At 31.8% G+C, this 15,479-nt stretch overlaps 1 protein-coding gene and 1 pseudogene across 4 annotated transcripts in view; both read left to right on the forward strand.

The window, feature by feature from the left end:
* The window catches only part of Ipo9 (Importin 9), a 176,866-nt gene that overhangs the window by 51,587 nt on the left and 109,800 nt on the right, over window positions 1-15,479 (forward strand). The gene's annotated exons all lie outside the window — the stretch shown is intronic.
* Window positions 8,460-9,716, forward strand: LOC149375735 (uncharacterized; annotated as a pseudogene).

Consider the following 15,479-nt stretch of genomic DNA (forward strand, 5'->3'; position numbering starts at 1 on the left):
CATACTAACTTCACATAATGAATATACTTTTTTTTTAAAAAATAAGATTTTAAGTAAATTACATGGGGAAACTAAATCTAATTACAGCATCGATACTGCAACATATAAAGGTGTTGATAAATCAGATGAAAATATTCATATAAATTTTCCCGTAGAAATGTTAAACAACATTCGTGAAGGCTTGCCACCTCATGAACTTAAATTAAAAATAGGTACAATAGTAATGTTAATTCGAAATTTGAGTATATCAGACGAATTATGTTACGGTACACGATTGTAAATTATTAAATTACTGAAGTATAACGTAGAAGGCGAAATAGTAACAGGAGAAAAAATTGGTAATAAAGTTTTTATTCCAAGAATTACATTAAATACTGGAAATACTTCATCATTACTTTTTATTTTATATAGAAAACAATTCCCATTAGTTGTAGCATTTGTTATGACTATAAATAAGTCTCAAAGTCAAAATTTTGATAATGTGGGATTATACTTAACAAAACCTTTATTTTCTCATGGTCAATTATACGCGGCTTTATCAAGATGCAAAAATAAAAGTGGAATTTTTGTTCAAGTCGATAGAGAAAACAGTTTAGAGATTGAAAATATAGTTTGGAAAGAAATTTTTGAATATAATAATGTATCTAATAATCATATCATGATTTAATTATTATTTTTTTATGTATAGGTAAAATTTAGTAATTAATAATACTTATCATGAATGTATATCGTGTTCATCTATTGTACCAATTTCAGTATTAATTAAAAACAAAATAGAAATGGACGTAAGTCTTCGTGGTTTCATCAGGCTTTATAAGATGACTCATAAAGTGATGCGAAACTTTCATTGTTTATATTAATAATACTCTAAATTTAACTTAAGTTCATGTACGTAAAAAGAAGAATTGTGTAATAAAGGACTATATAAGTAATGATGATATAATAATTATGCGCACCAATATATGTGTATATATTATTTGGTTTCAAAATATTGTTAACTCCATATAATTTGGTTTTTAATTGTACTTAGTTGTATAAATAATGATGTTTTGCGCAACAACCCCCTATGAATCAATTTATGACTTTAAATTTCTTCTTGACGATGAAATAAATCATGGCAATGAGACATTTTTCGTCTAAAGATAGGTAAAGACGGTATGATTACGGTCAGGTTTCAAAAAAGCGGTGTAGGGAGGCGGTGGGGGCCATGAAAAAATTCGTTGGGATCAGTGGGAGGGCTATAGGGGGTAGGTAGGGGAATGTGGGATGTTTTGAGAAAAAATACTATACAATATTTCTATGTGATTTGGTAGGAATGTGGTAATAGACTTTAACACACTGACGGGGCTGGCAAAATGCAACGTTACAAAATGCTAACAAAAAAAGTCAGCCCACCAAAAACTATTGGCTTACAAAGAAACCAAGGGATTCAGTAAATTGAAATACAATTGATTGTATTTAAGTTTAGCTGATTATAGTATTGTGCAGTAATTTGTATCTATTTGATTAAATATTAAAACATACATTGTTATCATCCCATGAAGCCATACGAGGTTGAACCCCCTGGCTTGAATAAAGACCTATACCATACTTCTATACTATTCATATTATATTTTGTGGGGGTCGGTGCGGGGGCGGTGGGGGGGCCATGAAAAATTGTGCGGGGGGTCGGGGGGGGCTGTAGGGGGGTTTTGAGAAAAACTACGATATGTCAAAATAAGCTAGAAAATAACAGATTTTTACCTTATTTTGTGGGGGGCGGTGGGGGGCAATCGAGTGGTGGTGGGGGTTTGTGGGGGGTTTGTGTGGAATGCCCCACTGAGTTAACTATATAATATAGGAAGATATATACATATACAATGCAATGTACCAAGAATTATCAGAATTGTCTACAGGAGATTTAAAGATTTAGGTGTCATGTGAAAAACTTGGCCTTAAATTTTTTCATTATAAATAGCTTTTTTTTCGCACACGGCATTAGCACTGAATGATGCAAAAGAAAAAAGATAATTGTAATATCGAATAAAATATCCAAAAGCATGGTTGTTTAGCAATAGTCGCTCTAATTCAATTATTATATAGAACTATATTTTTTTCTACGCCTGCAACAATCAAATTTATGTATTTTACTTTGCCAAAAATTCTGCACAGTAAAATTCACTATGTTAATATTCTAGATTACTACTGTGCTAACTTAGTAACAAAAACTTGGGTGAAACGGGAAAAAGTTCAAATCAATATGACAAAATGTCAACTTAACATAGTTTCGTCTAAGGACTCGACGCATTTTTTTTTTTACTAATTTAAAATCGCATTCATGAAGCAGAATCTTTCGGAATGTTAAAAAAAAGTTGACGGAATACTCTTTACTACATTGAATAATGCTGTGGCTGCTTGAATTTAAGATTAAAAAACCAGCGTGCCATAGCATTACCTTGTAAGTGGTGTGGAAATGTGTAACAAATTATATAGATAAAAAAACTATTAAAAGAGCGGTGTAAAGTGGTCGAAAAGGGCTAGAACGAATACTTCAGCGATACTTAGACATTGTGCTTTGAAATTGTGAGGGGGCTGAGGTGGGTGGACAAAAATTCAATCCAATAAAAATGAAGTAAAAACTGATAAAATTTCACCTTATTTCGATGAGGATTTAAAGGGTGAGGAGGTGATAGTGGAGGGAGGTTGTGTAGGGTGACCCTTAAAAATCACTATATAAAATGAAAAGATACATGTACTAGTAAGGCCTTGCCCCCTCCCCCCTGCGCGTTGTGAGCGCCAATCCCCTACATCTCTAATTTGAACAAAAAGTTTTTCCGTTTTTTTTTTTAAATTTTTCAAGTTTTACTACGCTACTTAGCACGATCGAAGCGCATATGCGAGGAAAGAAAATTTTTAAATTTTGGTTGTGATGTTTTATCTGATTCTCTGGAAAAAATAAAAAAAAACCGCTTTCCTCGTGAATCAAATCAGCGATCCTTTGAAAACTAGTTCAGTGTGATGTTTTTTAATGGTTTGAATAAAAACTATTTCTAACGGAAAAAATTTTATTATAAAGTAAAAATATATCATGTTGTGTATTATTATTAAATTATAAAATTATAATTAAGGTAGCTTGGGCGGTTAGTACCGTACCTATGGTAGGATGCCATATGGGCCCCTAAAATATCAATGCTTTTCAACGGTAAATTTTTTAATAAATATGGTTATTTTGATAAAACCAATGTGCAAGATCAAGAAATTCACAGAAAAGTACCGTGAAATTATAATTGTGACAATTGGGAGATGTTGCCAGGTAAGCCAGATAAATATTTCATACTTTTTTCTGATTTCCTCTCAAGTTAGGTCGTTAACCCTATATTTTTAAGAATTTAATAGATTCTTTGTCAAAAATACACAAGAACTATTTTAAATTTTTAAGATAAATCAAAGATTTCCGAAGATATAGTTGATTTTGTGACCACCGTCCATAAGAGTAGGTGTTGAACTGGTGAATTTCCAGTAGCGATTTGCAAAAAAATTCAGTCGTTGAACCCAGTCTTTGATTATCGCAAATGAATTTGGCATACTTTATTTACATAATTCCAGAAATTTAGAAATTTGATCAAGCTAATGAAAATTGCCCAAGCCACTTTAATAGATAATTTTTTAAGTAAATCTGAAAAGTTATGTCTCTACGTAAATACTAGGATTTTTAGTTAAAATACATTTACTTTATTTTTTAAATTTCTTTCTAAACACAATTTTTGATTTACGAATTATCTCTTTGAACTTGAATAAATATATCATTTCTGTTTTTGCAACTTAATATACCTACTTATTATTGGCCGAAGATAGTATTGATTTTTTAAAGTATAAACCAACCTTACGAAACATTGAGCTCAAGATTTATTGATAGTCATAGCAAATGCCACAACAATCGAGGATTGCCTATGATATAAAGTAAAAGGTAGTGAAGAGGTGTCTCCAATGTTTAAAGTTATTCTTAAGATAAAAACTCTATATCCACTTTCCGCAGTTATGATTTCTCTTTTAACGTTGTATTTTAATGATCAAGCAATTCCTAACCAAGTACCATGACATAAATCGTCTGATATACTTAAATTTTTAATTAGCATTCCTATTGTACTTATTTTTAAACTGAGTTTATTAAGTGGTAAACCTCTACGGATACTTTTTAACATATCTATTGGAAAATTAATATTAATATTATTGTCCGACTTATTGACTCCTTTATACCTTGCGTTACCTTCGCTGTAAAAAGTTTCAGTGTCTCCAGTTAATTTGTAGAGCATTCTTTTATGGAGGAAACTGGCATACTTATTATGTAATGCAAGTATAACCCTATTTACTGAACAACTTCAAATCATGAAATATTCTTGATTATACATCATTTGATATCCATTCTTTATTATAAGAACGAATACTGATTTGGTATTTTTAAATTTTTTATACAGATGGGAATAGTAATTGATCAGTTTCTTAAATAACAATTTTTTTATTACTGTTCTTATAAGTATAAGAATTTAACAAAAAGTCTTTTCTGAAATAATTAATTTATTACGAGATATGTTTCTGTGTTACATATATCTCTTCAATTTATGTAGACTGTTTTTAAGGCATTTTTTGGAATCATTAGAGCTTTATTCTAAATAATCAAATCATTTTTTCTGAATTTTGTGTTTTCGTCTTTGAATTCTCAAAATGCGGTTTTCATATTCACTAGTCCAAGCTATTGACAAATTTTGTTCACCTCAGAAAATAACATAATGCTATAATGTTTTATTATTAGTTTTTCTTGAATCTTTAAAACCATCAATAAAAGAAAAACCATTACTTTTTTGGCAAATTGTATGAAATTTTCTTCCTGATTATGTTTTATATTTATATATAATAAGTCAAACAGTTTTTTAGTAAAAGATGTTTTCTCATCCATAAGATTTTGTGTATCATTAATTCGTTTTGGTATAGGTTTATTGAAACATTTACACGATTTATCTCCTAATTCTATAATTTAGTTAATGTGTCACAGAGTGCAATTATCTTCATTGTTAACATTATCATTGGTACGATTTTTTATATCCATTTCGTATCTTATTACCTTGAACACTTTTTGAAATTGAAAGTCACGCAAAAAATTGTCTCAATTGATTAGGAATCATAAATATAGTTGCTCCTTTGAAAGTATTGTCGATTTGAGAATCATTAAACCCATTGGTGTTGCAGTATCTTTAAACGTCTGGTAATTAATTCAAATGAATCAATTGTATGCTTATGTGTTTCTATGTTTTAATGTTCTCGAAAGATTCACTATTTATTATATTCAAATAAGTGGAAAAAAGTTCATAATTCGTTAGATATATTTTTTTTAATGCGCTTATTGCAATGGTTTTCATTACATTTTTTCTTTTCCCAAAAATTTAGTTTGTTATTGAAAATACTGTTTTCCGAAATGTTAACACATTTTATTGATTTTGCTTAATAATCATGTTTGTTTAATCACATCAAAGCTGTTAGTGTGGTTTAATAGTCTTATAAAATTACCAAAATTACTTTAATCGAATTTTAGTTTTTGTTCGTTTCTTAGGTGGCCAGCTTTATTGACAATTAAATGACTTCTTGTATGAATTGGAAATTCTTTTAGTCGTGAAGCTGCTTTTATTAGAATCCCGTATCTAGAAATAATTTAGCTAGCTAATTCATGAAATATTTCTGTCTCTTTGTCTTTTTAATTTTAAATTTTAAGATATGCTTCGTCATTAATTCTATGAATGTAGTCATAAATACATTTAATGCTTCGGATTGATGCACAATATTTAACGATAATATAACATTTATATTTTATCTATAAAAATTTATTGTAAGGTACAACCATTCCATTATCTTCTTCAATTTTATTTTTTGTCTAAGTTGTGTAAATATGGTTATTAAATATGTTGTTTTTTCTTTTGTATTGTTGGTAACCGTTTGTTTGAAACGCTATCTACTTATATATATATATATATATATATATATATATATATATATATATATATACACACAAGTGAGGCTCCGCTCCCTGTGCGCTCTGCGCTAACACATTATTTCCAGTATTTAGAGTTTATTAAAAAAATAAAAAAGTTAAAAATTTTTATTCCTTACAATTTTATAACGAAAACTAATCTCATCAAAAAATTTACTAAAAACTGTAAGAGAAAAAAGATCTTTTACGAAAAATAATAGTAACTAAGGCAAATATTTATTATCAGTCTTATCTTTATATGTAGATACATAGTAAATATATAGGTATAATAAACAAAGGAACGTCAATGTCATATGTTTTAGTTTTTTTTTTTTTGATAGTGGCCTTTTTACAGATTTATAAGGTTGGTAAAGGATGATAGGATATTTTGGTAAAAAGTCAGATGAGTCAGGATAACGCAAACAATGTTTGTAGACACTTGGAATGTTCTGAATCTATATGTTACTATTAAATAATGTCTACTAGCATTTATACGAGTATGTATAAAATTATTTTTAATATTTCTGTCTTATCATAGTTTGTTAACAAAATAATATGTATACATGTATGTGTATGAGGAGGTGTTGAGGTCCGCAAAAGTTTGTGAAGTGTCCGTAAGATTTTATAAAAATAATGTGGTGGGATGCGAGGGGGGTGGAAAGAAAACTTGGTGTTAAGCGGTAGGGGGTATGTAGGAGTACTGAAGGGCTGTAGAGGTTAAGGGAGTAAGTTCAAATAAAATTAGGCAGAAATTGACAGAATTTTACTAACTTCGTAGGGTGGCGTTGGTGGTCTTTAGGCGTCTGTGGGGGGCTGTGTTAATTTGGGAGGTTTGTGTAAAATGCCTTATAGAAACAACGATATTTTATGTATATATCTGTGGATTAAAAACAAAGCAAAATATATACATATGTGAATAAAGTGTATCTTCATATATGTGGGGAGAATCACGTCAACTGTCCCAGCGCCGCGGTGGACGGCCCGCGCGGGCGTCAAACACGACGTTTTCAACTCGTCGTTTCGGTGTCAAAACTTTGATAAAAAAATTATCTAAAAACATATTCTTATGTATTTTTTCCTCAACTTTACAGTGGTGGCATCAGTTTTTCAAAAATTTTCTCCCATAACCTCGAAAAATGCCCTTGTTTGAAAAACACGTTTTATCTCCATGATCTTCAACTTTTGAAATTTTTTTGATAGTCTAGATCGAAAGATGAGACATTTTTACGTAGATATCGACATTAAAAAAAGAGGGGATTTTCGTTTTTATAACGTATTTAAACGACGAACGAGACGATGCGAGCCGTGGCGGCCGGGCCACGTGCGGCAGCAGCGCGCCGTCTGCTACCGTCTCTCTGACAGTATGTAAACAAATACACCTAACCGTGACGGTTTGCACACCGCAAAAAGTTTCGATTGATTAATAAAATATTAGTATTTATTATTTTTATGACTTGAGGTTGTGCTATCGTAAGTTGAAGTTTTCGTAGGTTTTATTATTATTTTTAATTCGTAATGTTATTCTTTTTAACTTTTTTACGTAGGTTATGTGATTGCAATAGAGAATCAAAGTGAGCTTTATATTAACGCATTCATCAGTATATTTCAGAAGAGATTTGGTTTTTTATAACTCGCTTTTAATTTCAAGTACTCAAGATGGTGAAATGTTGCAATCCATTGAATATAGATTTTTTTTTTTTTTTTTTTTTATATTATAGTGCTCTACGTCCGGCTCCTTTAATAAGGGCACTACTATGGGCACTTAGCACTTCGGAAAGGGATAAGGAAAGGGATGGGAGGCCACCCATTACTGGGAGGGGGGTAGGGGGAAAATTAGGCAATTATGCTGCGAGGAGGTCGCCTAGACCCTCCTCGAGGAGCATTGCGTGGTGAAAAAGCACATATGAAAAATCACAGAGGTACTTGCCCGATAAGTCGCACTGGCCAGGAATCGAACCCGCAGTCTCCCGCGTGTCAATCCACGACCTAGCCGACTGAGCCACCGCGCGCTCCATTGAATATAGATAACCATAACGTCAAGAAGAGTTTGATTACATTTCCACAATCTTTGAAAGAAATTTTCCCGCTTGTTCAAAATAATTCTTTGATATGTCTAAAGTGCAAGGTAGAAGCCTGTAAGTATAAATCTGTAAAAAGTATTCAAGATGAGAAGAATCGTAAAGCAGGCATCGCAGTATTGGAGCAAATTAAGAAGAAATTTGCATCATCTAACGATAAGCGAGAGAGAATCACGTTGCTCATCCTCACCCCGAAATTTTGGAACCGAAGAGAGCTTATGAAAGAATTTGGTTGCACAGATAGAGAAGCTAGGCAAGCTTTAAATTTAGTTGCAGAACGTGGCATACTCTCATGGCCCGATAAAAAAAAAGGAAAAGTTTTATCTGCTGATGTTGAGGTCTGCGTAAAAAATTTTTACGAGCGTGACAGTGTCAGCCGCTTGATGCCTGGATTAAAAGATTATGTTTCTGTGAAACAGGATAATGGTCAACGTGTTCATGTACAAAAACGATTATTACTTGGAAATTTGAACGAACTATTCATTTTATTAAAAGAAGAGCATGAAAATGTCAAAGTGGGTCTCACGAAATTCGTACAGCTCAGACCTCCTCACTGTATCTTAGCCGGAAGTAGTGGCACGCATAACGTTTGTGTATGCGTGCATCACGAAAATGTAAAACTGATGCTAGATGCACTAAATTTAGAAGAATTAACGAAACCCACGGCAACACCTCTTAAAAATTCCACGGACTGTTTGAGCGCCATTGTTTGCGATAATCCTTCCGAAAATTGTTTTTTAGGAAAATGTTTAGATTGTCCCAATTTCGGAAAACTTTGAAGATTATTATTAGATTCACTAGAAGCTGAAGGAATTTTTGAAATCAATTATGACGCATGGACGCAAACTGATCGGTGCACGATAACATCCAATGAAATCCGAGTTCGTGAATTTTTAGATCTACTTGGCGAGAAGTTAATGAAGTTAAAGACACATGATTATTTCGCAAAAAAACAAGCATCATTCGTAAAAAATTTGAAAAATAATTTGGTTGACTATGAATTTATTGTTAGCTTTGATTTTGCGGAAAATTACCCATTCGTGGTTCAAAACTCGGCACAGTCTTTTCACTGGAATAACAACCAGGCTACGATATTTACGTGCGTTGTGTACTACAAAGAAAACAATGAATTAAAACACAAAAGCTTAGCAGTAATATCGGATAACCTTTTGCACGACACGGTTGCCGTACAAGTTTACCAAAAAATTATCGTCGATTATTTAAAAAGAGATTTCGATCCGAAAAAAATTTATTACGTGAGCGACGGCGCATCGCAACACTTTAAAAACAAAACTAATTTTCATTTCCTGTTGAGTCACGAAAAGGAGTTTGGGATTCCAGCGGAGTGGCAGTTTCACGCGTTTGCTCATGGGAAAGGAGGATGTGATGGGGTAGGCGCGAATTTAAAACGTGGAGCTAGAAGGTCGAGTTTGCAACTCTCTTCCGGAAATCATATTCTAACGGCACAAGATCTATTTCACTGGGTGGAAAAACACTGCAAAGAAACGAAGGTTTTTTTTAGTAGCAAATCTGACTACGAAGAAACTTCCTTGAGATTAAAAGACGAAATTTCCTGTGCAAAACTGATTCCAGGGACACTGAATTATCATGCGTTTATCCTCATTAAGGATAATAAATAAATGTTGAAGAAAACTTCTTTAAGTAACCAGTATGAAATTTTTCCGAAACTGAAAGAACGTAAAACAAGTGTCACTTCGATTACCATGCCTAAAGAAAAAAAGAGAACGAAGTAAAACAAATTTGTTTTTATTTTTTACTTTGTTTATGTAAATATCTAATATTTAATCAATATGAATCATTATTTATTTCTTTATTATAAAATTGTTGTATATATAAATAAATTTTATCAAAACATTTATTATTTATCCATTGTAAACCCTGGTTATCTAATTGTTGTTTACATCGCCACTACTACATTATATATTATATAGCCAGACACCCGGTGGACGCGCTGCTGCCGCGCGTGGCCCGGCCGCCACGGCTAGCATCGTCTCGTTCGTCGTTTAAATACGTTATAAAAACGAAAAACCCTTTTTTTTTTATTGTCGATATCTACGTAAAAATGTATCATCTTTCGATCTAGACTATCAAAAAAATTCCAAAAGTTGAAGATCATGGAGATAAAACGTGTTTTTTAAACAAGTGCATTTTTCGAGGTTATGGGAGAAAATTTTTGAAAAACTGATGCCACCACTGGAAAGCTGAGGAAAAAATTCATAAGAATATGTTTTTAGATAATTTTCTTATCAAAGTTTTGACACCGAAACGACGAGTTGAAAACGTCGTGTTTGACGCCCGCGCGGGTCGTCCACCGCGGTGCTGGGACAGTTGACGTGATTCTCCCCATGTGTACATACACATATGACACGCTCACGTAAGTGTACAAATGGAAGTCCGTAAAGATCAGTAGGTTCTTTCTGAGGTTTTCAAAAAATATCGTGGGTGGCTGTAGGAGCGGTGGGGGTTTTGACAAAAATTGTTATCCATTGATTATGAGATTGATTATGTTTACTTAGCTTTTTTATTTTAGTAATGTCTGATGTAACTAATATAAAAGCTAAAATCTTTTAGAAGAAAAAATAAACAACTTACTATCTGATAAAACAATAATAGAGTATGCTTAGAAATATTTTCTTAGGACATTTATCTGGTAATTCCTCAGAGTGTACATATGAATAAAAATTTTTCGAAAGTCCCGAGTATGAAACTATAATAGCAGCACATCCTTCTGTTAATGGTTTATTTTATGTATGTTTTTATGACTACTTTTTTGTAAAAAAATTCTTTTATGATTTGAAAGTTTTTTTAAGGTATACGATTCAATGTCAATGGTTGTTTTTTTCGTCTATTAGATTTTTCTTTATAGTCTTTGTCAAAGTTTCGTTATTGTTGTGAAGAAAAATTTGGCGTTGGGTAGTGGGTGGTATGTATTGGTTATAAGATCGATTTTATTTACTTAGCTTATTTATTCTTCATATTTTCTCGCAAATTAAATAATATGTATGTCATTCGATTTAGCGACTAAAAATTTTCTGTCTTATCGAAGTTAAGTATTGAAATGGATTAAAAATGAAATAAAGTGTATATATTTGTAAGTAAAATGTAAACACATACATGTATACATACATATATGACACGCACATGAACGTATACATAATTTGGTCTGTGAAGATCGCTTGATTTCCGTTAGGTAGTCTAAAAATGGTGGGGCGCGTGTAGGCCATGGGGGTCACGAAAAAATTAATGGGGAGTGTGTAGGTGTCTGTGGGGACGGTAGGGTATACCGACAAATATTGTAATGTGTCAAATAAGGGAAAAAATGACGGAATTTCACCTTATTTTGTTAGGGCTGGTGAGAGATGAGTGGGGTCTATGGGTAGCGTAGACAAATTACCAAATTTATAAAAAAAGTCAGATTGGTTCCCGCTGTTCATTGAGTCATTAGGGCTGATGGTCAAGTTGGTTTCCAAGTCATTGAAGCGCATGGCCAGATTAGTTCCCATACACCTAATGTACATATTGCAGTAGAGTATCAAGTAGTACAGCACTTTGTTGAAGTTATACATGTTTAGAATATGAGCATAACTCAAAAATTTTGAATCAACGTAACGTAAAGGAGAAATGAACCCCTATACTATTTAGGAAAATAATATGTCAGTGATAATATATTGTATGTATCAGTCGTGTTTTTAACATAGTATTTTATTATACTCGTTTTAGTGTTTTGATGACGAAGTGTTTGTCAATTGAAAGGGATAAAACTCTGCTGTACATTAATAACTATACTTTTGGATTTCAAAAAATTCTCAGAAATAATCTTCAACGATGGAAAATCACTAAAAATAATTGTGAATCCATTTATGCACATCTAAATGAAATATTTTAGGCATAAATACAAACATTTTTGAATTTGTAGAGGATCTGAAATTTGTGCAATGTGAAGTGTTCCGCTGGAACACAGAAACAAATTGCACGCGATCGAATTAAATTGTTCAATTCAAAAAATAGAAAAAGGTTAACGGTCGTTAGCAACGTGAATAAACAATAACTTCATAATTAACATATACTACGGTTATCCTTGCTCTAGATAAAACGAAAGTTTGGAGCTCGCTGAAATTATATCCAATTACAGATCCAAAAAAAAAAATTCATAGACCCATGGCTACATTTTGGTGCTCATAGCACTTTTCTTTAAACAAGAAATCAAGGTTTAACCAGCTTGGATATTTGATTTTCACCCATTTCTATACTTCATTCATTTGGGTAAATATTTACACACGTACATAAAAAATACCTAAATTATATGTTGGACTGTTTATTATTTTTTTAAAATTATTTTTTTTGATAAATTGTTGAAAAATTTGTTCATGTACTGATGTAATTAATTAAAATTTAAAAAAAAAAAAATGGGTTTTTTCTGCCGAAAACTTTTTCCCTTCTTTAAAGCTTTAATAAATATGAAAATTAAAATTTTAATCACAAGATCTTGTTATCTAAGTCAAAGATTCAGATAAAACATTTACATATCAAGAGGTATATCATGATATTCATATAGTACATCAAGATGCAAAGTAAAAAAGTGACTGAAAAGAGACCATGGACAAGGAAAATTTTTTCAAAAACAACACGTTATTGTACCAGTCTTGTCAGCATTTAAATGGCTGTCCAAAGCGTGGAAAAAGTGTGACAAAAGAAATATAGTATCTACTTATTGAGTAGCCGAGAACCAATTTGACCATGCGCTTTAATGACTCGGGAACCAATGTGACCCTACCTATTAGTCATATTCTTGCCTGAAAATCAATTTGATATCTCCGTCTATGAGGAGACAGTGAATCGGTTGTGTGGAATGCCTCACCCAGTTAATTGTATCATATAGAAATTTATATATATGTGTATATATACATACATATATTTACTGAAATTATTTAGTTGTTTGTGTGGGGCATTCAACACAAACTCCTTTCAACCTCCTACAGTCTCCCTACGACTCGCGACCCCCAACAGATACCTGTTGACTGCCCATAGCCCTTCCACTAAATAAGGTAAAATTCCGTTGGTTTTTTTTTTATTTTGGCTTAGCTCACTTTTTGTCAGACCTCTCACTACCCCATACATCTCACCACACCATATTTGTGGAATGTTATCGATACGTATACATATTATATTATTGACAAATTACGGTTAGACACAACTTTTAACAGTTTACTAGTACACACGTGCATAAATATTAGTAGACATTTTACATGAGTGACATATACATATTAATTACATGGTAAGGTATGTGAACATCTTTTTTGTTATTCTGACTTATATAACTTTTTCCCAATATACCCCACCGGCGTTCACCGACCTTATATATACTTAGATATTTACTTTTATACACATATTTTTCTGCATTGCCCTGGACGCAAATATATTGACTGTATGCGTACGAACAGTTATTAATTTATTTATTTTTATAATTATCATCAGTTACTTAATATAAAATCTATTTTAATTTATATATAAGTATGAAGTTTTTGGCGAGCTAAACTTTCTTTGTAATATTGACAATAAACTATGTAAAAATTTTCAATTTTTAACTTGTCTTTGTATGACATAAGACTTGCTTATACGTAGATCTAAATAACACCTTAGTATTATTTTCGGGAAGTTAAAAAAAAACAACGTGTATGTAACGCTTAAAGCCGTAGATTTATTTAAACATTTTATCAAGGGAGAGAGAGTTCTTTAAACTAATTATTCTGTTTAATGTGGGAGGAGAATGTAATCGAACAATGCTCCTAATGCTATTACGAGAAGAGCATTAGGATCTGAAAAATATAAAAAATGAGAGATACGTGTAAACAATTTTTTATTATTGCACGTATTTCGAGCAAGAACTGCCTCATTTTGGACAAATACATTTTTTATGTAAATGTATTTGTTATTACGTAGAGAAGCATAGAATAATAAATAATTACGGGGTTAGCGTGTAGAACTTCCAGGGGACGCAGTCCCACAAACATATATAAATATAAATATATGTATATGAAGACAATCGGTAACTTCCACTTGAAAAAATGGTACATTTTTTCCCTCTAAAAAAAAAATTTATACATATGTATATACTTATAAAGACCATCGGTCACTTCCACTTGAAAAGATGGTACATTTTTTCTCTCTAAAAAAAAAAAATTTTTTTTATAACAACACCCACTATATAACTTTTGCGAGATTCATATCTTTCGATAATTAAGTATAATAAAAATAAATATGAGTACATCATACAAGTGAAAATCAAGCAATGATGTTATTAGCCTCCTACGCCTGCAGCAAGTACGGAGCTGCCGAAAAACCGAAGTCTGCTGTTTTAGCAAGACATTCTGACATCAGATTTGAGCTCTAGAGTCTCTGCCTAGCAGGTCAATTGTACTTGCTTCTCAGACCTTTCAGCTAATCTCCTATTCGCTTCGTGCATTAATTTTAAACAACGCCACCTGCAAGGGAAAAGATGTCCATGCTAACTAACAAGAACACACTGCATCTGATAGACAATAATAGATTACGAGTGTTTATTTCAACAATAATGAATATTTAACAATTAATAAAAGTTTTTTCAGTCCCAAGTATCATGTTGATAGCAAATAATACTTTTTTTTAATTTCACCAAAAAAAGTAAATTTCTAGTATAGAATGGGTATAATGTATGAGTGAGCTTAATAAATATTACGTTTTAATGTGCTGAATTTAAAGTACTTCACGAAATAAATTGATATTCGAGAAAAATCGCAATACTGAATAACAAAATACAACCATGAACGGAGAAAACTATTTTTTTTTATTAAAGTACCATTGAATTGGTACTTTTCGGCTTGAAAGTATACTCAACAACAGCAAAAATTATGTGGGTTGTTAAATATACATTACTGTTAAAATGAACGATTTTAACAGATCATTGCCCATAAGATTCTGTGTATTCTTGTTAGTTAGCATCGACAACTTTTCCCCAGCAGGTGGCGTTGTTTCAAATTGCTGCACGAAGCGAATACTAGCCTACTGCGACGTGCTTGGCTAGACATGGTGTCCAAACTTTTTACGCACACATTACGCTTTCGATTTTAAACGATACATACGATTAATATTTAGAATCAAGCATTTTTTTACTTTATGAATTGAATTATTCTAAACTTTGGCTATTTGATCTTAATACTCGCATTAAGTAAGTAAACGATTGTTTGCTCGTTTAGTTCTAGTTTCTTATGCGAAAAAACTAATTATGTATCCTCAATGATTCGAAGCGCATGTGCTTTTGTGTAAAGTAAGAATTGAATACACGATCATTTAACACACATATAAATTTGTCTTTATCACGAAAATTCACATAATTGATAATAATA

This window comes from Copidosoma floridanum, unplaced genomic scaffold (assembly GCF_036245765.1).
Source record: "Copidosoma floridanum isolate Cflo_tuat_1 unplaced genomic scaffold, Cflo_Japanese_pri ptg000004l, whole genome shotgun sequence".
In the NCBI taxonomy this organism is placed as follows: Eukaryota; Metazoa; Arthropoda; class Insecta; order Hymenoptera; family Encyrtidae; genus Copidosoma; species Copidosoma floridanum.